This window comes from Sus scrofa, chromosome X (assembly GCF_000003025.6).
Source record: "Sus scrofa isolate TJ Tabasco breed Duroc chromosome X, Sscrofa11.1, whole genome shotgun sequence".
NCBI classification, from domain to species: Eukaryota; Metazoa; Chordata; class Mammalia; order Artiodactyla; family Suidae; genus Sus; species Sus scrofa.
Window position 1 is genome coordinate 125,655,174 of NC_010461.5, and position 22,034 is coordinate 125,677,207.

At 39.9% G+C, this 22,034-nt stretch overlaps 1 protein-coding gene across 5 annotated transcripts in view; it reads right to left on the reverse strand.

Moving 5' to 3' along the window:
* Positions 1-18,543, reverse strand: part of TMLHE (trimethyllysine hydroxylase, epsilon) — a 71,797-nt gene extending 53,254 nt beyond the window's left edge. The window contains exons 1-2 of one of the 5 annotated variants that reach the window (XM_021080450.1): positions 18,388-18,529; positions 16,667-16,949 (exon numbers count right to left, since the gene is read on the reverse strand). The gene's annotated coding sequence lies outside the window, so the exon portion shown is untranslated. Of the gene's footprint in view, positions 1-16,666; positions 16,982-18,387 lie in introns of all 5 variants that reach the window. The other 4 variants (XM_021080448.1, XM_021080447.1, XM_003135511.4 and 1 more) reach the window with 4 other exon arrangements.

A 22,034-nucleotide genomic window follows, 5' to 3' on the forward strand; every position in this document is an offset into this window, starting at 1 on the left:
CAAAGGTAACCTTCATATCAAAATCAACAACTATAATATGATTATAGGTCAATCTCATTCATGAACATCTTTGTCTAAAACAAAAACAAAATGCATTAGCAAGGCATATCTGAGAAAAATTAAAGATATGAATCATTATGTCCATGTCAGGTTAATTCCAGGAATATACAGTTGTTTAAATTTTAGAAAATACATTATAGGATACAATAAATTAAAAGATGATAAGAGGAAAAATGTGCTAATTTTAATACATTCAGAAAAGAACATTAGATAAAATATCCATTTGTGATAGAAGGGAAAAAAGCCTCAGTAAATTAGATACAGAATGGAACTACTTTAGCTTGTTAAAGTGTACAAAAAAAAGCAAACATACTTGATAGTAAAATGCTGAAAGCATTCCCATTTATACCATGCTGGGGAGATAAAAACTGATGCAACCATTTGGCATTATCTACTAGAATTGAAGATATTCATGCACATTCACCTAGCAATGACATCCTGCCACTGTGCTATTTTTTTCTTTTTTAGGGGCTCACCTGTGGCATATGGAAGTTCCCAGGCTGGGGGTCAAATTGGAGCCTCAGCTATAGCTCTACACCACAGCCACAGCAACACCAGATCCAAGCCACATCTGCAACCTATGCCACAGCTTGTGACAACACCCAATCCTTAACCCACTAAATAAAGCCAGGGATTAAACCCACATCCTCATGGACACTACACAGGTTCTTAACCCACTGAGCCATTACTGGAACTCCTCACACTCCTAATTTTAAAAATATTACCCTGGACATGCCTATAGATGAAAAAACTTTTTAAAAATAATGGCCAGAGCCTAGACTATAACGCCTTTAGTTACACATAAATAGTGTATTTTTAGGTGAATTTAATAGACACTAAATTTTCTAGTAATGCAAGTAAATTGAGAGAAGGCTGAATTTTCTTTTGTTCACAAATTTATTCAAAATTACTATTTATTTTAGGAAATCACATCACCAATGACAATTGTACTTTGTGGTATCAGTCTGTATTTGTAGTTGTCACATTCATGGTAATCCATGTATAGGTCCAAACATTTTGGCTACTTCAAGTAGTCATGCTCCAGTATTTGCATATTTGATATATTATTATAAATTACTTACATTAATTTTTTCACGTATTTTATACCTAAGGCATAATGTTGATATTTCAAAAATTGTGTGTATAGGTAGATTGTTATTTATAAATTATACTTCTGGTTGGTAAAGAAGTTGGTACAAAATATTTATTATGAAAAGGAGGAATTGGTATCATAAGACTGAGTGAAAGTCTCTCACAAATGGAGACATTGCAGCAACAGTAAAGAAATATTAAACAGTACTGCAATGCTAAACCCATTCTAAAATAAATACTGAAAGGGCTTCTCTAAATAAAAAAGAAGTAAGAAGAGATATGACAGAGGAAATCACAATTGGAAAGCAATCACTTAAATAAGCCAGTATATAGATTTAAAAGAAAAAAAAAAACCTACTGCAAAAAAGTGATGATAAACACAGAAACAGCAAAAGGACAAGCATCAAGATGTTTAAAAAGGACTTCAAAATCATAAAATGTGGGGAAGGAAAGTAAGAAAATCTAGGCTTTTTTTTTTAGAATGTGTTTGAGCCTTTATGTCCATCAGGCTAAAGCAAGCAGATATAGGAAGGGGTTAACATACTTGAAAAACAGGGCAACTGCAAATCAAAACCAAACATTATATTCACCAAAACTAAAAAGAAAAGGACACAAGCATAAAGTAAAAGGAAATCATCCAACCAAAGAAAGAAACAAAGGAGAGACATAGAATCAGCTGGAAAACAAGGTTTAAAATGGCAACAAATACATATTATCAATAATTACCTCAAATGTCAATGGACTGAATACTCCAATCGAAAGACATAGAGTGGCAGATTGGATAAAAAAGCAAGCGCCTACAATATGCTGTCTACAAGAGGTTCACCTTAGGGCAAAGGACACATTTAGATTGAAAGTGAGGGGATGGGAAAAGATGTTTCATTCGAATGGAAAAGACAAGAAAGCAGAAGTTGAAATACTCATATCAGACAACACAGACTTTAAAACAAACACCATAAAGACACTATATAATGATAAAAGGATCAATTCAAGAAGAGGATATTACACTCATAAGTATATATGCCTCTAAGATAGGAGCACCCAAATACATGCAACAAATACTAACAGATATAAGACAAAAAATTTATGGGAATACACTAATAGTAGGAGACTTTAACAACCACTCACATCAATGAACAGATCCTCTAGACAGATAATCAATAAAGCAACAGAGATCCTAAATGACATAGAAGAACAGTTAGACTTAATTGATATTTTCAAGACATTACATGCAAAAAAACCCAAAAAACAAAAAAAACCCAGAATATACATTCTTTTCAAGTGTACATAGAACATTCTCTAGGATAACCACATACTGGGGCACAAAACTAACCTGAACAAATTTAAGAGGTATTTCAAGTATCTTCTCTGACCACAATGGCATGAAACTAGAAATCAACCACAGGAAAAGAAATGAGAAAAAAACTGACTACATGAAGACTAAACAACATGCTACTAAAAAACCAATGGGTCAGTGAGGAAATCAAGAAGGAAATTAAAAAAATACCTTGAGACAAATGCTAATGAAAACACAACCATTCAAAATCTATGGGATGCCGCAAAAGGAGTGCTTAGAGGGAAGTTCATAGCCATACAGGCCTTCCTCAAAAAAAGAAGCAGCATTGGAGTTCCCATCGTGGCTCAGTGGTTACCAAATCTGACTAGGAACCATGAGGTTGCGGGTTCCATCCCTGGCCTTGCTCAGTGGGTTAAGGATCTGGCATTGCACTGAGCTGTGGTGTAGGCCGCAGATGCAGCTTGGATCCTGAGTTGCTGTGGCTCTGGTGCAGGCCGGTGGCTACAGCTCCGATTGTACCCTTAGCCTGGGAATCTCCAATGTGCCACAGGAGCGGCCCTAGAAAAGGCAAAAAGACAAAAAAAAAAAAAAAAAAAAGGCAGCAGCATTTCAATTCGACAACTTGATCCACTACCGAAATGAATTAGAAAAAGAACAAACAAAACCTAAAGTCAGTAGAAGGAAGGAAATCATAAAGATCAGAGAGGAAATCAATAAAATAGAGATTCAGAAAACAATCGAAAAAAAAATCAATAAAACCAAGAGCTGGTTCTTTGAAAGGGTAAACAAAATTGAAAAACCTCTGGCCAGACTCACCAAGAAGAAGAGCAAAAAAAAACCCAAATAAACAAAATAAGAAACGAAAGAGGAGAAATCTCAATGGATATTGTAGAAATATAAAAAAACATAAGAGAATACTATGAAGAATTATATGCCAACAAATTTGATAACCTAGAAGAAATGGACAACTTTCTAGAGACTTACAGCCCACCAAAACTGAGCAAGAAGAAATAGATCATCTGAACAGATCGATCACTAGAAATGAAATTGAATATGTAATAAAAACACTCCCTACAAACAAAAGTCCAAGACCAGATGGCTTCACAGGTGAATTCTACCAAACATACAAAGAATAACTTATACCCATCCTGCTTAAACTTTTCCAAAAGGTTGAAGAAGGAACATTCAAAGACATTCTATGAAGCCACCATCACCCTAATACCAAAACCAGACAAAGATACCACCAAAAAAGAAAATTAGAGGCCAATATATTTGATGAATATAGACACAAAAATTCTCAACAAAATTTTAGCCAACTGAATCCAAAAACATATGAAAAAGATCATACACCACGACCAAGTGGAATTCATCCCAAGTCCACAAGGATGGTTCAACATATGCCAATCAATCGACATCATACACCATATTAACAAAAGAAAAGTAAAAAACCACATGGTCAGCTCAATAGATGCAGAAAAAGCCTTTGACAAAGTCCAACATCCATTCATGATCAAAACCCTCACCAAGGTGGGTATAGAGGGAACATACCTTAACATAAGAAAAGGCATTTATGACAAACCCACAGCCAATATAATACTCAATGGAGACAAGTTGAAAGCCTTTCCACTAAAGTCTGGAGCAAGATAAGGATGCCCACTCTCACCACTTTTCTTCAACATAGTACTGGAAGTCCTAGCCACAGCAATCAGACAAACAAATAAATAAAATGTATCCAAATTGGAAGAGAAGAGGTAAAATTGTCACTGTATGCAGGTATGATACTATATATAGAAAACCCTAAGGACTCCACACAAAAACTACTGGAACTGATCAATGAACTCAGCAAAGTAGCAGGATACAAGATTAACATTCAGAAATCTGTTGCATTTCTGTATACTGACAATGAAACACTAGAAAAGGAATATAAAAATATATAATACCTTTTAAAATTGCACCCCCAAAAATTAAATACCTAGGAATAAACCTGACCAAGGAGGGGAAAGACTTAAATGATGAGAACCAGAAAACATTAATCAAGGAAATTAAAGAAGATTCAAAGAAATGGAAAGATATTCCATGATCTTGGGTTGGAAGAATTAATATCATAAAACGGCCATACTACCTAAAGCAATCTACAGATTCAATGCAACCACTATCAAATTACCCATGACATTTTTCACAGAACTACAACAAACAACTCAAAGATTTATATGGAACCATAAAAGACCCAGAATTTCCAAAGCAATCCAGAGGAAAAACAAATAAGCAGGAAGATGCAAACTATTACGTTTGGATTGGATAAGCAATGAGATCCTGCTGTATAGCACTGGGAACTGTATCTAGTCACTTGTGATGGAGCATGATGGAGGATAATGGGAGAAAAAGAATGTATACAGATATATATGTATATGTATATACATATGTGACTGGGTCACTTTGCCGTACAGTAGAAAATTGACAGAACACTGTAAACCAACTATAATGGAAAAAATAAAAATCATTTAAAAAAAACCAAGTAGGAGGCATAACTCTCCTAGATTTCATGCAATATCACAAAGCTACGTCATCAAGACAGTGTGGTACTGGTACCAAAACAGACATACAGGCCAATGGAACATAATAGAGAACACAGAAATAAACCCAGACACCGAGGGTCAGTTAATCTTCAACAAAGGAGGCAAGAATATAAAATGGGGAAAAGACAGTCTTTTCAGCAAATGGTGCTGGGAAACCTGGACAGCTACATGTAAATGAATGAAGCTGGAACACACTATCACACCATGAACAAAAACAAACTCAAAATGACTTAAAGACATAAATGTAAAGCAAGAGACCATAAAGCTCCAGAAGAGAACATATGCAAAACATTCTCTGACATCAACCATACAAATGTTTTCTTAGATCAGTCTCTCAAGGCAACAGAAATAAAAGCAAAAGTAATCCAACTGGACCTAATCAAACTGACAAGCTTTTGCGCAGCAAAGGAAACCATAAAACACACACACTCACACACACTCACACACACACACACACACACACACACACACACACACACACACACAAGACAACCTATGGAATGGGAGAAAATAATTTCAAATGATGCAACTGACAAGGGCTTAATCTCCAAAATGAACAAACACCTTATACAACTCAAGAGTAAAAATACGAACAACCCAATGGAAAATGGGCAAAAGACCTGAATAGACATTTCTCCAAAGAAGATAGACAGATGGCCAACAAGCACATGAAGCAATGCTCACCATCCCTGATTATTAGAGAAATGCAAATCAAATCTACTATGAGGTACCACCTCACACCAGTCAGAATAGCCATCATTAATAAGTCCACAAATAACAAATGCTGGAGAGGGTGTGGGAAAAAAGGGAACCCTCCTGCACTGTTTGTGGGAATGTAAACTGCTATAACCAATATGGAAAACAGTATGGAGCTTCCTCAAATAACTAAATATAGAGCCATATGACCCAGCAATCCCACCCTTGGGTATATACCTGAACAAAACTTTCCTTGAAAAGATACATGTACCTGTGTGTTCAGTGCAGCACTATTCACAATATCCAAGACATGGAAACAACCTAAATGTCCATTGACAGATGAACGGATTAGGAAGATGTGGTATATATACACAATGGAATACAACTCAGTCATCAAAAAGAACAAAATAATGCCATTTGCAGCAACTTGGATGGAACTACAGATTCATACTAAGTGAAGTCAGTCAGAAAGAGAAAGACAAATACCATATGATTTCACTTATATCTGGAATCTAACATACAGCACAAATGAACCTTTCCACAGAAAAGAAACTCATGGATGTGGAGAACAGATTTGTGGTTGCCAAGAGGGAGAGGAAGGTAGTGGGATGGACAGGGAGTTTGGGGTTAATAGATGCAAACTATTGTATTTGGAGTGGATAAGCAATGAGACCACTGGGAACTATATCTAGTCACTTGTGATGGAGCATGATGGAAGATAATGTGAGAAAAAGAACATATATATATATATATATATATATATATATATATATATATATATTGCTGTACAGTAGAAATTGACAGAACACTGTAGTAAATCAACTATATGGAAAAAATAAAAATAAAAAAGTAACATTAAACAACCTAAATATTAACTGGAGAGTGGATAAACTGCAATATGATCATACAATGGAATATTATGAAGCAATTTAAAAAACACTACTCCGACTTCCTCTTCTTATGCTCACTATGCTTCAGACACACAGGTTTTCCTCAAAATACCAGGCATGATCCTCAGCTGTTCTCACCTCCTGGAATACTCCTCCCCCAGATAACCCTCACCATATTCAAGCTTTTGTTCAAATGTGCCTTCTCAAAGGGATATCCCTAACCAAATTAATTATCACTACAATCTCTCGTCCGTGCCTGCAATCTATCATCCTACTCATTAATCTCACCACTGCTGAACTCCCCTTAACTTAATCTACATATTTTTCCATAATTCATCACTTTAATTATAGTTTACATATTTGGTATATCTATTGTGTTTCTTATCTATAACAGTGTCACTCAAAGTATGGATCCTGCTGTTAGACCACAAACTCTGTTACTAACTGGGAGTATTCACAAACTTTTATAGCAATTTGAGATGACTGAAGCATTCTTAATTAGATACTTAAAAAGTATCCAATGAAAGTATCAGTTTGCAATGTATTTGAAGCTTAAAATCCTGGTCCTTCACCACAGAGAACTTGAATATCACTGTCTACAATATATGGTCTGTAACAGCAGGGATCTTTGTCTGCCTGTTCACTTCTGTATCCTCACTATCTAGAATAATATCTGGCAAAATAAGAGCTCAATAAATAGGATTAATGAAAGAACTCACAGTCTATTGGGGGAAAGAAATTTAAACAGACAATTACAATACAGTGCCATAGTGTGTATTACAGGGGGTTACAAATGATGCTATGGGAGCACAGAGTGAGGGATTTCTGAGTGATTTTGACAAAACTTCTCAGAAGAGGTAAAGTCTGATCTGACAAAAGGTTGAAGAGAAAGAAAAGAGCATTTGGGGCTAAAGAAACAGCATGAAGTAAGATGAAGCAGGCCAGTTTGGAGGATCCATAATTATTTTTATGGGCGGATCAAAGAATGAGTGTAGAGGACAGACTAAATACATGGTTGGAGAGACAGGCAGGGATGAGGAAATGGAGGACCTTGAATAACTTGCCTTGAAGGGCCTTGATGATGGAGCCGGACTGGAAGAAATTAAATGGCTATTGCAGATGAACAGGCAAAAATTATTGGTGACAGAAAGGGGCTTTCAGAATGGTGGTGTAAGGGTCTTTACAAATCATCTCTCCAAAAGCAACAGTAAAACTAGAAAAATATCAAAAACAACCATTTTGTCCCCTAGACATTGACCAGAGCATGTAGAAGGTGTTAATGTCAGACAAGCTATTGAACCTCAATAAGAACAGTAGAGTCTGTGTCATTTTAATATGGGGCCACTCTCACTTTACTCCCACCTCAGCTTTACATCATGATAGTCATGAGGACTGATTGGAGAGGAGGAAAAACATGCCCAGGGGAATTGTCAAAAACACAAGCATTCTTGGTGGAAATCAATTGGAGAAGACAAACATTGCAGCTGCCAGAGGTTGCAATAATGTTTGGAATAGGTGAAAGGTTAGGTAAAAATTTAACAAGGAGCTCTTGGGACTAAAATAGCCATGTAGGCTTTGATAAGGTACCAGAAATTTCTGGGGATCTGCAAGGCTGTGCACATGCTCAAGAGAAAGTGGAGAGTGTCTCAGTTATTTATGAATCCCTGGCTAAATGTATGGTCATATTCAGGCAGAAAGTAAAAGCTAGGACAGATATCTAAAGTATCTGAATGCTGAATGTGTTCTCCAACCCACATGCAGATACCCTCAGCAAAAGGTGGAAACTTCACTTGCAAAAGTGTTTAAGTGCAGTATCCAAATTTTTTTTTTTTTTTTTTTTTTTTGCTGACTATTATGATAAACTGGCCTGGGTATGACACTAAGGACTCCAGTCTTAAGTAAAAATAAAAATTCCAACAATAACATCTGCTCGCTCACCCCTGAACAAAACTGACTGCAGACATCAGAGGACACATACTGCTAAAAGCAGTGGAATAGAATATGCAAAATGCTGAAAGAAAAAAATGTTTTCAACCAAGAATTCTATATCCAGTATAACTACCCTTCAAAAATGAAGATAAAAAAATCCCACAATGCGCATAGAATTCATTACTAGTACACCTACCTTACACAAAATACTAAAGGAAGTCCTTACTCTAAAAGGGAAAGAGGAGGAGGTGGCCAAAAGGTGTAGTAGGAAGACCCTAAGCTCACCTGCTGCATGGGCACACCGAAATTCCAACTGTTTACAGAGCAATTATCAATAAGAGAGAACTGGAGACTAGCAGAAAATATCTATGACTAAAGAAGGAATCAGAACAAGGTAGATGGGGGGGAAGCACAGAGGTGCAGTATAATCCAGACCCATATCCCTGGGCAGGCCATACACAAATGAGAGGATAATAATCAGGTGTTAAGAGATTATCAACTTAACATACATAATCATATATATGCATATGTATGTAAGTATATATGAATATATATATATATATATATATATATATATATATGGAGAGAAGAGAGAGTTATATATGAATCTCATAATAATGACAAGCCCAAAATCTATAATAGGTGCACGCACACAAAAGAAAAACAAATCCAAATGTAGCACTAAACGTAGCCCCCAAATCACAATGGAAGAGAGCTAAAGAAGAAGAAAGAAATAAGAAAAACCTCCAAAAACAAACAAAAAACAATTGATAAAATGGCAATAAGTACATAACTATCAATGATTATTTTAAATATAAATGGACTAAATGCTCCAATCAAAACAAAGAGAGTGAATAAACAGATTAAAAAAACAAGATGCATGTATATACTGCCAACAAGACACTCATTTCAGATCTAAAGACATAGACACATCGAAAGTGAGGGGATAGGAAAAGATATTCCATGCAAATAGAAATTAAAAATAAAATGGGGGAGTTCCCGTCGTGGCGCAGTGGTTAACGAATCCGACTAGGAACTAGGAGGTTGCGGGTTCGGTCCCTGCCCTTGCTCAGTGGGTTAACGATCCGTGAGCTGTGGTGTAGGTTGCAGACGCGGCTCGGATCCCGCGTGGCTGTGGCTCTGGCGTAGGCCGGTGGCTGCAGCTCCGATTCAACCCCTAGCCTGGGAACCTCCATATGCCGCGGGAGCGGCCCAAGAAATAGCAACAACAACAACAACAACAACAACAACAAATGGGTAGTAACACTTGCATCAGACAAAATAGAATTTAAAGTAAAGACCGTTACAAGAGACAAAGAAGAATATTACATAATGATCAAGAGATCAATCCAATAAGAAGATATAACAATTGTAAATATATATGTACCTAACACAGGAGCACACAAATACATAAAGCAAATATTAACAGACATAAAGGAGAAGTGACAGTTAACACAATAATAGTAGGGGACTTTAACACCCCACTTACATCAATGGACAGATGATCCAACCAGAAAAATCAATAAGGAAACAGGGGCCTTAAACAACACATTAGATCAGGTAAACTTTAAAAAAACATATAGAACATTCCAAGCAAAAGCAGCAGAATACACATTCTTTTCAGGTGCACATGAAACATTATCCAGGATAGAGCTAAACCACAAGAAAGTCTCAATGTTTTAAAAGAGTGAAATAATGTCCTTTTTTTCCCAAAAACATGGCTATAAAACTAGAACTCAACTACAAGAAAAATAACTGCAAAAAACACAAAACATGTGGAGGTTAAACAATATGCTACTGGGAGTTCCTATCATGGCTCAGTGGTTAATGAACTGGACTAGTAGTATCCATGAGGATGCAGGTTCCATCCCCGGCCTCGCTCAGTGGGTTAAGGATCTGGCATTGTCATGACTGTCATGTAGGTCACAGACACGACCTGGATCCCTCATTGCTGTGGCTGTGGTGTAGGCCAGAAGCTGTAGCTCTGATTCAATCCCTAGCCTGGGAACTTCCATATGCTGTGGGTGTTGCCCTAAAAAGCAAAAAAAAAAAAAAAAAAAAAAAAAAAAAAAAAAAAATTCTACACACACAGTATCTCACTAAATAAATCAAAAAGGAAACTAAAAAATGCCTGGAAACAAATGAAAAGGAATCAATAATACAAGACCTATGGAATGCAGCAAAATCAGTTCTAATTGGGAAGTTTATAGTCATAAGAAGCCTATGTCAGGAAATAAGAAAAATCTCAAGTAAAACCTAACCTTAGAAAAAGAACAAACAAAACTCAAAGTAGTAGAGGGAAAGAAATAACAATGATCAGAGCGAATTAAATGAAATAGAAACTAAAACAGCAGTAGAAAAAAATCAACCGACAAGAGACTTTTCTATCAGAAAGAAATTAGGGCAACAATCCCATTTATCATCACATCAGAAAGTATAAAATACCTAGGAATAAACCTACCTAAGGAGGTAAAAGACCTGTATTCAGAAAACTATAAGCAACTGACATAAGAAACTGAAGACAACACAAACAGATGGAAATATATACTGTGTTCTTGAACTGGAAGAAATCAGTATTGTTAAAATGACTATACTACCCAAAGCAAATGCAATTCCTATGAATTACCAATGGCATTTTTAAAAATTTTGTCTTTTTGTCTTTTTTAGGGCTACACCTATGGCATATGGAGGTTCCCAGGCAGGGGTCTAATGGGAGCTGTAGCCGCTGGCCTGGGCCACAGCCACAGCACTGCGGGATCTGAGCTGCATCTGCGACCTACACCACAGCTCATGGCAACACCAGATCCTTAACCCACTGAGTGAGGCCAGGGATCGAACCCGCAACCTCGTGGTTCCTAGTCAGATTTGTTAACCACTTAGCCATGATGGGAACTCCACCAATGGCATTTTTTGTGAAGAACTAGAACAAATAATTTTAAAATTTGTATGGAAACACAAGAGACCCTGAATAGCCAAAACAACTTTGAGAAAGAAGAATGGAACTGGAGGGATCATGCTCCCTGACTTTATTATTATTTTTTTAAAAATTTGTATGGAAACAACAGAAGACCCTGAATAGTCAAAGCAATCTTTTTTTTTTTTTTTTTTTGTCTTTTTGCTATTTCTTTGGGCCGCTCCTGTGGCATATGGAGGTTCCCAGGCTAGGGGTCTAATCAGAGCTGTAGCCACTGGCCTACGCCAGAGCCACAGCAACGCAGGATCCAAGCCGCGTCTGCAACCTACACCACAGCTCACGGATTGTTAACCCACTGAGCAAGGGCAGGGACCGAACCCGCAACCTCATGGTTCCTAGTCGGATTCGTTAACCACTGCGCCACAACGGGAACTCCCTCACTGCGCCACGACGGGAACTCCCCTCCCTGACTTTAGACTATAATACAAAGCTACAGTCATCAAAACAATATGGTATGGGTACAAAAACAGAAATATAGATCAATAAAACAGGACAGAAAGCCCAGAAACAAGCCCAAGCACCTATGGTCAACTAATCTTTGACAAAGGAGGCAGGAGCATATAGTGGAGGAAAGACAGTCTCTTCAATAAGTGGTGCTGGGGAAACTGGACAGCTACATGTAAAAGAATGAAATCGGAACACTCTCTAACACCATACACAAAAATAAACTCAAAACAGATTAAAAACCTAAATGTAAGACTGGATGCCATAAAACTCCTAGAAGAAAATATAGGTAGAACATTCTTTGACATAAACCACAATAGCTGGTTTTTTTTTTTTTTTTTTTTTTTTTTTTTTTTTTTTTTTTGTTGTTGTTGTTGTTGTTGCTATTTCTTGGGCCGCTCCTGCGGCATATGGAGGTTCCCACGCTAGGGGTTGAATTGGAGCTGTAGCCACCGGCCTACGCCAGAGCCACAGCAACTCGGGATCCGAGCCGTGTCTGCAACCTACACCACAGCTCACGGCAACGCCAGATCGTTAACCCACTGAGCAAGGCCAGGGACCGAACCCGCAACCTCATGGTTCCTAGTCGGATTCGTTAACCACTGCGCCACGACGGGAACTCCAATAGCTGGTTTTTTTTGCATCTGTCTCCTAAAGCAAAGGAAATAAAAGCAAAAATAACCAAATGGGACCTAATTAAACTTAGAAGCTTTTGCACAGAAAAGGAAATCATTGACAAAATGAAAACACAACCTACTTAATGGGAGAAAAATATTTGCAAATGTTATGGTCAATATGGGGTTAATATCCAACATTTATAAACAGCTCATACAACTCAACATCAAAAAAAACGAATACCCTGATTTAAAAATGGGCAGAAGAACTGAACATTTTTCCAAAGAGGAAATAGAGATGACCAACAGGCACATGAAAAGAGGCTCAACATCATTAATCATCAGGGAAATGTAAGTCAAAACCACAATGAGCTATCACCTCACACATCAGAATGGCTATCATCAACAAGACAACAAATAATATATTAAGGATGTGGAGAGAAGGGAACCCTCATACACTGTTGGTGGGAATATAAATTGGTGTAGCAACTATGGAAAACAGCATGGAGGTTTCTCAAAAAATAAAAATAAAGTAACCATATGACCCATTAATTCCATTTCTGGGTATATAACTGAAAAAAATGAAAGCACTAATTCAAAAAGATATATGCACTCCAATGTTCATTGGGGCACTATTTAACATAGCCAAGACACGGAAGCAACCTAAGTGTCCATCAACAGATGAATGGATAAAGATGTGATGTATATGTACACGTGTGTGTGTGTGTGTGTATAGGGAGAGAGAGAGACATGCCCAGGCACAATGGAATACTACTCAGCTGCAACAAAGAATGAAATTTTGCCTTTTGCAGAATCATGGATAGACTCAGAGGGTATTATGTTAAGTGAAATAAGTTAGACAGAGAAAGACACATATTCTATGATACCACTTGTATGTGCAATCTAAAAAATACAACAAACTAGTGAGTATAAGAAAAGAGAAGCAGACCTACAGATACAGAGAATAAACTAGTGGTTACCCGTGGTGAGAGCAAAGGTGGAAAGGATAACAAAGGGGTAAGGAATTAAGAAGTACAAACTATTAGGTATAAACTAAGTTATAAGGACGTATTGCACAGTATAAGGAATATAGCCAATATTTTATCATAACTACAAATGTAACACAACCTTCAAAAATTGTGAATCACTATTTGTAATAATCATAACATATAATACTGTACACTCGGGTTCAATCCCAGGCCCCATTCAGTGGGTTAAGGATCTGGCGTTGTCATGAGCTGTGGTGTAGGTTGCCGATGCAGCTTGGATCCTGCATTGCTGTGGCTGTGGCATAGGCCAGCAGCTGCAGTTCCGATTCAACCCCTAGCCCGTGATCTTCCAAATATTGTGGGTGCAGCCTTAAAAAGACAATAAATAAATAAATACATAAACAAACTGAATACTGAAACAAAAAAAGTAACAAGTGTTGGTGAGGATGTGGAGAAAAAGAAACTCTTGCACACTGCTGGCAGGAATGTAAATTGGTACAGTTACTATGGAAAACATTATTGAGGTTCCTTAAAAAATTAAAAATAGAACTGCCATATAATCTAGCAATTTCATTTCTGGGTATATACCCTAAAACAAAAGCATTAATTTAAGAAGATACATGCACCTTCTATGTTCAGTGCAGAAACATTTACAATAGCCCAGACATGGAAGCAACCTAAGTGTTCACTGATGGGTAAAAACGTGGTACACAACACATATACACACGCACACACACATACAGAAGAGTATTAACGCATAAAAAAAGAATGAAATCTTGCCTTTTCCAACAACATGAATGGACCTAGAGTTTATTATGCTAAGTGAAATAAGTCAAATGGAGAAAGATGATTTCTCTTATGATTACAGTTATATTTCAAATCTAAAAATCAAAACAAAGGAATAAAGCTAACAAAAGAGAAACAAGCTCATAGATACAGAGAACAAACTGGTTGTTTCCAGAGGGGCGGGAGGTTAAGTGGAGAGGACAGAAACGGATTAAGAGGTACAAAACTTTTAGTTACAAAATAAATGTCATGTGGATATAATGTATATAAGGGGAATACAGACAATAATATTATATCTTTCAATGGTGATAGGTGGTAACTTGACTTATGGTGATCAGTTTATAATATATAGAAATATGAAATCACTATATTGTGCACTTGGAACTAACACAGTGTTGTAGGTCAATTATACTACAATTTAAAAGTGATTATTTAGGCCCCCTACCTCACATCACACACAAAAACTAAGTCAAAATGGATTGGACAAAAATATAAGAGGCAAAAATGTAAAACTTTCAGAAGAAAATACGGGAGAAAAATCATGACCTTGGATTAACCAAAGAGTTCTTAGCTACAACACCAAAAAGCACTATCTGGAAAAGAAAAATGACAAGTTGAACTTAAAATACCTGATAAAGGTCTTGTATATAAATATACTAAATATATATGAAACAATCTAATTGAAAAGTGGGCACAATATATGATAGACATTTTTCCAAAGGACATATATAAATGGACAAGAAACATGAAAAGACGGTCAGCATCATTAGTCATTAGGGAAATGCAACTCCAAACCACAAAGAGGTATCACTTCACACCCACAAGGGCAGCTGTAAATTTATTAAAAGGAAAAACAGCAAATATTGGTGAGGATGTGGAGAAATTAAAACCTTTATACACGGCTGGTGGTGCATGTGAATGTAATCAATGTAAAATGGTGCGGCCCCCTGGGAAAACGATTTCGGCAAAAGATGAGACACGCAACTATCATTTGATCCAGCAACCCCACTCCTAGGTATCTATGCAAGAGCCCTGAAGACATATGTACACCCCAAATCTGAGATGTGAATGCCCCTACCAGCCTTATTCACCCATGGCCCCAAGGTGGAAATCACCCAGACGTGCACAAACAAGAGGTGGTATAGACACACATTATATACCACGGGGTGGCCACCAGAAGTATGACGTACTGCGAGTTCCCGTGTGGCACAGTGGGTTAAGGACCCGGTGTTGCCACAGCTGCGGTGCACACCACGCCTGTGGGGCGGGTTTGATCCCTGGCCCGGGGCCTTCCACATGCCAAGCGTGCGCCCCCCCGCCCCCACCCCCACCCCCCCAAAAGTAATAAAGTGCCGAGTCACACTACGACGTGGACGCCCCTCGAACGCCTCACACCAAGGAAAAGAAGCAGGTCCCCAAAGCCTGCATGCTGTGTGATTCCACTTACGGGAACTGTCCATGGCAGGGAAACCCACAGAGACAGGAAGCTCACCCATGGCCGCCAGGGGCTCGGGTGGTAAAGAGGACTGGGTACCCACGGGCAGGGGAGAGATGTGATGGGGGGATGGAAAGATCTCAGACTGGATCATGGCGATGGCGGCACCACGCGGTAAACGTCCCGAAAATCCTTGAGCGAGTCCGTTTCCTGGTATGTAAACTGCATCTCGATACAACCTTTAAAAACCCCTCGGGAATGGGAGGAAAAACAAGGCCATGTCTTTGACAATGTATCAGGGGCCGCACAGAGCTCCCTGGGCTGTCGTGCGCTGTTGTCGCTGCTGCTGTGCCCACGGGAGGGGAGGTGGTCTTCCCAGGAGGGCTGAGGCTCACACGAGGAGTTGGGTCTTTCACGCTATTTTTTCCAATTCATAGATAAAGGATGCTGCTGGGTTGAACTTTTGACTAGCAGTGGGGGCGAAGAGAGGTGGATGGGTTTACAACACACTCAGGATGCAGAAGGGACAGGATTTTGTACTGATCTGGCCGTGGGAATGGGGAAGAGTGAGGATGCCTCAGACTCAACATGCTCAGAGCCGAATGCCCGTCGTCCTCTCGAACGTACTGTCCTCCTGAACTGCTAATCTCAGTGAGTGGATCCGCATCTTGGCACAGCGTGAGCATCCATTGATTGTCTTTGGAGTGAAAGAATGAATGAACAGAGTAAAAACATGGCCAAGGCATTCACCGGGTCCTGCCAAACAAACAGCCAGGCCCACGCTCACCCGCAAGGTCAGCTCAGCAGACGTCGATCCGAATGTCCCTCTCACTCTGCCGACCATCTGGGAAATCATCGGGCCCCACACCTCGAAGAGCACTCACCTTCCTTCCCATCGGCAGCCACTCCTTGCCTAAAGCCTGCAGGTGTGGCACGGACCAGGTTTTGCCCGGAGCCTCCCATCCGTAAATTCTTCACGTGCGGACGATGGCAGGTGCATCACGTACAGCCCACATGGGCACGGGGGACCTTTGGTGTCGTAGAAAGGGGGTCCCCAGGGCCCCCAACAACGAGCGGATCTATGTTCACTTTGGCTCCAGGCAGAAAGAGACTCTTCCTCTCAGAGGGGGGTTATTCCTCCAGGGCCCGCCTCCCGCCTTCTTCGTCCTGGCAGGCAGAAAGCACGGCTGCCAAAAACACTGCAGCCAGTGAGTGATCAATCTGGGTAGTTTACTGCTGTTCCCAGTGTTAACAAGCAGAGATACAAAACAGCTTGTGGTTCCTGGTACCGTTACCACAAGCAGGAAGTGATCCCTCCCGGTCCGCCCTTCCCAGAAATAGAGAGGTGGGACAAGCAAAGATGTCCCCAGACTCAACCAACACAGCAAACATTCCCTTCATGGTACTGGTTATGAGATAATGTATAACCTTTTTAAGTATAAGGATAAACACATTCACCTCTCCTTGTTGTTAAGATTACAGTACTGTGCATAGCATATGGTTGCCATTATCATTATCACCATTTCCTTACTGAGGACAAATCAGAATGACACGACAATGTCCTTCCATAGTGTTTCTAATTCTTTGCCTTTATAGCTACGTCAGTGTAAAATAAACTGTCATTTTTCCTATGGTGTTTCCTGAAAGGGCAATTCCAAGCGAAGAGGCAGCCCTAATAGACTGCTCTATGGCAATGATTACGGATGTGCTCCTCCATGTGAGATAGCATTTTCCTTTCATCCACTGGGTATACAGTTATGTCACCCAAGTCTTCTATGATGACATTTTTGCTAGGCCGTGTACTACACTCATGGAACACATAACACTTTGGATAATCATTTGTCATCTGGGTAAAACTTTTAATGGTAAAGCATTCAGAAGAGCATTCTTCATTGTTAACATTCAACTAAGGGACTGAATGAATGTTTCCGGTTTTCAGGGCAGTCAGTAAAGTAAGAAGCCTAAACAGGCTTTTCAGAGAACAGAGAGACAGCTTCCTTGACTAGCCTCCCCGACGCCCTGCCCTGCCATTCCCGACTCTTGCTAGGTAGCCTTGCTCAGGAGGGGCACAGAAAGGATAAAATCGGGACAGAAAACATTAGTGGATATCAGCAGGAAAGAAAGTCAGTGCTGTGATGTCTTGAGACAGCCGAGTTCCCGCTCCACCGCACTGCCGAGCAAAGTGAAGCGCGGAGAGGGTAGGGACTCGCAGAAAGCTAAACACGACTAGTCAAGGACAGACCCAGGGCGGGCAAGTCCGATAGAGTCTGAGACAATGTAGTCCGGCCGTCAGTCCCGCCGCGAGGTTGCTCCGGCTCTTCCAGCTCTTCCCAAGCACTAGGCCCATCAGACACCGCGCTGATCTCCAGGCGGACTCTGTCGCACATCTGGCACAAACCGTGACGCCCGCCCTGCGGCAAGGCACAAGTGGCCTTCTCCTCTGCCAGGGCTAAGGTGAGTACCACCGCCCTGAGGCCGAGCAGCCAGGGCAGGAGCCGCCGCCCTCTCACTGCGCCAGGCCTGAAAGCCAGAGCCTGGGCAAACGCACTCACCGCCCCCACCCAGGCCACCGCCCCCCGCCCGCCATCCACGGGGCAGGACCCACCTGTGCTGGAGGTCGCGACTCCCAGTTCAGCGAAGCGGGAGGAACTGAAAGCAAGGCGAGCCTCGGCAGGCAGCCCTGCGCCCGCCTTTTTGCCTTTTGCCCAGAACGGCGGCCCCGCGCGCCCCTCCCCCCGCGCGCCGGGCCCCGCGGCCTGGAGGCCCCGCCCCTCTCCTTCCGGGCGTGCCGGGCGGGGGCCTCGCGCGCCGGGGACCCAGCCGGCTGCGGGGGGCGTGCGGGAGCCTCGGGTCCCGGAGGGCTGGGTTGGGGCGCGCCGGTGGATTGCCTTCCTTGAGCAGGTTTGGAAGCAGCGGGGCGGAGAGGAGGCTGGATGGACCCTGTGTAACTCTGCGTGTAAAAGCCAGGTCGCCCTGCTTGCCTTTTCAGGGATACTCCCAGTTCGCTCCTATTTATGGTGATTTATTGAGGTTCCCTAGGACTAACATTCTTCCAGTATCCTTCCACCACTGTCTTGATCTTACATGGCATACCACTCACTTTTGAACGCCCACCAGTTCGCTTGAGCACCTTGAACCCAAGGTCCAGGTAGAGTAGTAAATACAGTGAGCGCTAGAACGCAACACACCTTTAGGAACACACATGCGGGTAAAAATTCAAGAACCATACGTATTGCAAAGAAGGAGAAAATATTTCATTGAAATAACATATGCAATGGAAATTCAGGGCGGAGGGAGAAATTGAGAGCAACAGCAAACAACGAATCAATATATAGACGTTGAAAATGGGAAACTGAGCAGTATTGTAGTTATCAGAGGTGATAATTGTTAGTCTAATGTCGAAAGGGTAATAATAAAGCAAACAGTTTGTAGAAGTCGGGGTCAACAAAAAAAGAAAAACCCTTCCTACTTTTCCTCTGGAACTCTTTCTGCCAGAGCTGTACCCCTATTTGTCTCTTTGGAAATTTGGTGCTCATTCTTTTGGACTCAATTTAGATTTTGCCTTCTCTGTGAATTTTTCATTGTCTGTCCCAGATAAATTTATAGCTTCCTTTTTCGTCAGTGCAATATGACCAATCCATCCAGCACAGGCCTCAAGTGTACCACTTATCATTCTGGATTGTAATCTCTCCCTTTGCATGCCTGTGCCCTCCAATGAACAAGTAGCTTATCGAGAGCAAAAAGTTCATAATTTTCCCACTTATTTTCCAAGTCCCTAGCTAGCTCAGAACCTAACATATATTATGTGCTCAGTGAATATTTGTTGAGAATTGTCTACACTCAGTGAATAGATAGAAAAAAGAGTATAGCTTGAATATGAATCACTCTACAGAGGAATAACTGAATAAGGTCAGGGGATAGAGTGGTATTCATTCATGCAGCAAACATTAATGAGTATCTCCCGAATGCCAGGTGCAGTATTAAGCACTGGGTGTAAAAAAGTAAACAAAAACCGGATAGGGTTCATGCCCTTATGGAGTTTAAAGAACAAATAGGAATTGGCCAGGCAAACAGGAAAAGGAACATTCCAGAGGGAGGGAACAGTACGATCAAAGGTCTTGTAATAGGAAGGAGCATGACAGCAGTGATTAGAGTGAATAAGATCAATAAAGGTAAGGTGAAATCAACACATGGAAAGTACCCAGAAAGAGGCAAGAGGTTGGTAGATAAAGCCGGTGTAAGAGTTGTAAAAAGAAGCCAGCACGAGTAAAAACCACAAAGAATTCTTTTACAAATATGTTCATTGTTCTCAGATATTTGGCATCTATGAGAAACAATACTAAGAACTTCAAGAAACAATATCCTGGACCCAAATATTAGTGCTCTAGACATAAGACTTTGGCACAGACTTTGTATTGGCAGTGGTAGTGGTGCCTTTGATAGGTGATACCATCAAGCAGCAATGATCTTAACATTAGGCATCAGTACAGAGCAAGCCAGAGCGCAGGAGAAAGAAAATAGTTGCCCTGAGTGAGCACATATGCGAACTTGGGCAAAGGACTTCAGTTCTCTGACTCTCGACTTCTTATTTCACAAATGAGCATAATAATAGTATCTGTATGAAAGGATTGTGATGATGACATGAGATAATGTGTATAAAGTACATGGCCATATATGACACACAGTAAATGCTCTATGCGTATTATGGTGATGTATTTTGTATGGTGATGTGATGGTGATATATTTTAGTGACTGGAGGAGGGGAGGTGTGGCCAACCAGGGAAAGGGTGGTTCGGGTACAATTTGGGGAAGGTGACATGGCATATCCGGTAAGTGTTGAATAGATAGTGAAACAAAAGTTTATTTCCTCTTCTTTGCATTAATTGAATTGTTTTCCTCTTCATTTTTAGTTAGCACTTATTCTGCTGTAATTGTTTACTTGTTGGTTTCCTTTATTATGATTTGTGTGTGTTGGTGTGAAGCAGCCAATATAGTGTCTAGGACAGAGTGGAAACTTAAAGAACATTTGTTGAATGAGTGAGTTAGTGTCTGAATGAAGAACAATAGGTATAAATGTACTGCAAAATAAGAAAAGAAAAAACAATGATAGTATCTGGGTCTTTTTATGTGTTAGTCACACTGGCCTTCCTTTCCTTATGTTGCTAGTACTCACCAGACTTGTCCCTGCTCTAATTCCAAAAATATAATCTGCTCATTTGTTTGTCTCCACCTGTACCATTAGTACCTGAGGCCAAGTGTTGACAATTTTTAAAGGCTCAGATAGTAGATATTTTAGGCTTCGTGGGGCACATGCTGCCTCTTTCTGCCACTATTCAAGTCCACGTTCATTGAGCAAAAGCAGCCACAGATAATATTTAAATGATGAGTGTGGATATGTTCCAATTAAACTTTATTTATGAAAATAGACAGGAAGCAGAATTAGGCTTGTTGACTCTAATTTTACAACCCCTGCTCTAGACTAAATTACCACCATCTCTTGCTGTTGTATAAGAATGATGTCTGGGAGCCATCATCTTTGGCCAACATCTACATCTTGGTTTTATCTGCATCTTAATGAAGCTTTCATGCTTTCTATTTCTGTTCATAACCTTAAGAGCTGTTGAAAAGTGATTCAAAGTGTGTATTGTAATTTAGAATGTTGAATTGTCAAAATGATCTTTAAAAGAACCAACTCTACTGATCTTTGAAAGGTTAAAAAATAAATAAAAGAAAGAAAGAATGATTCATAATAGAAGTAACTTTTATTATGTAACTAAAAGTGGCTTTAGCCAGAAAGTAAACATTCCGTACACAATGCAATGTTGAATTTGCCTGAGGGTGTGGTCTATGACAAGGGTTCTCCTATATATATACAGAAACAAATGAATGCTAAAAAGTTTTCAGAAGAAATCATCTAGACCATATAAAATTTCCCTTATCTACTAATGGATAAAAATTTGGTAAAAGCTGAAAAGTAGTAATTTTGTGTCTGAGGATATGAGCAGGATGTATCAACAGAAATATGATTCAGCACAAACTCAGTAGCCTGTACAATAAGTTTTGCAGTAAAGAGGCGTTTCATTCGTTGGAAGTAACAAAAAACCTAACTGAAACTAACTTAAGTGAAAGAGAGAAATTTATGGAAAGACAATGGGGTGTCTCACAAAATTCTGGAGTGGAACATTCAAAACTTGGAAAGGACCAGGTACAGTTAGGCCTCAAGGATGGTCAAAACCAAGGGTTCCAATGCCA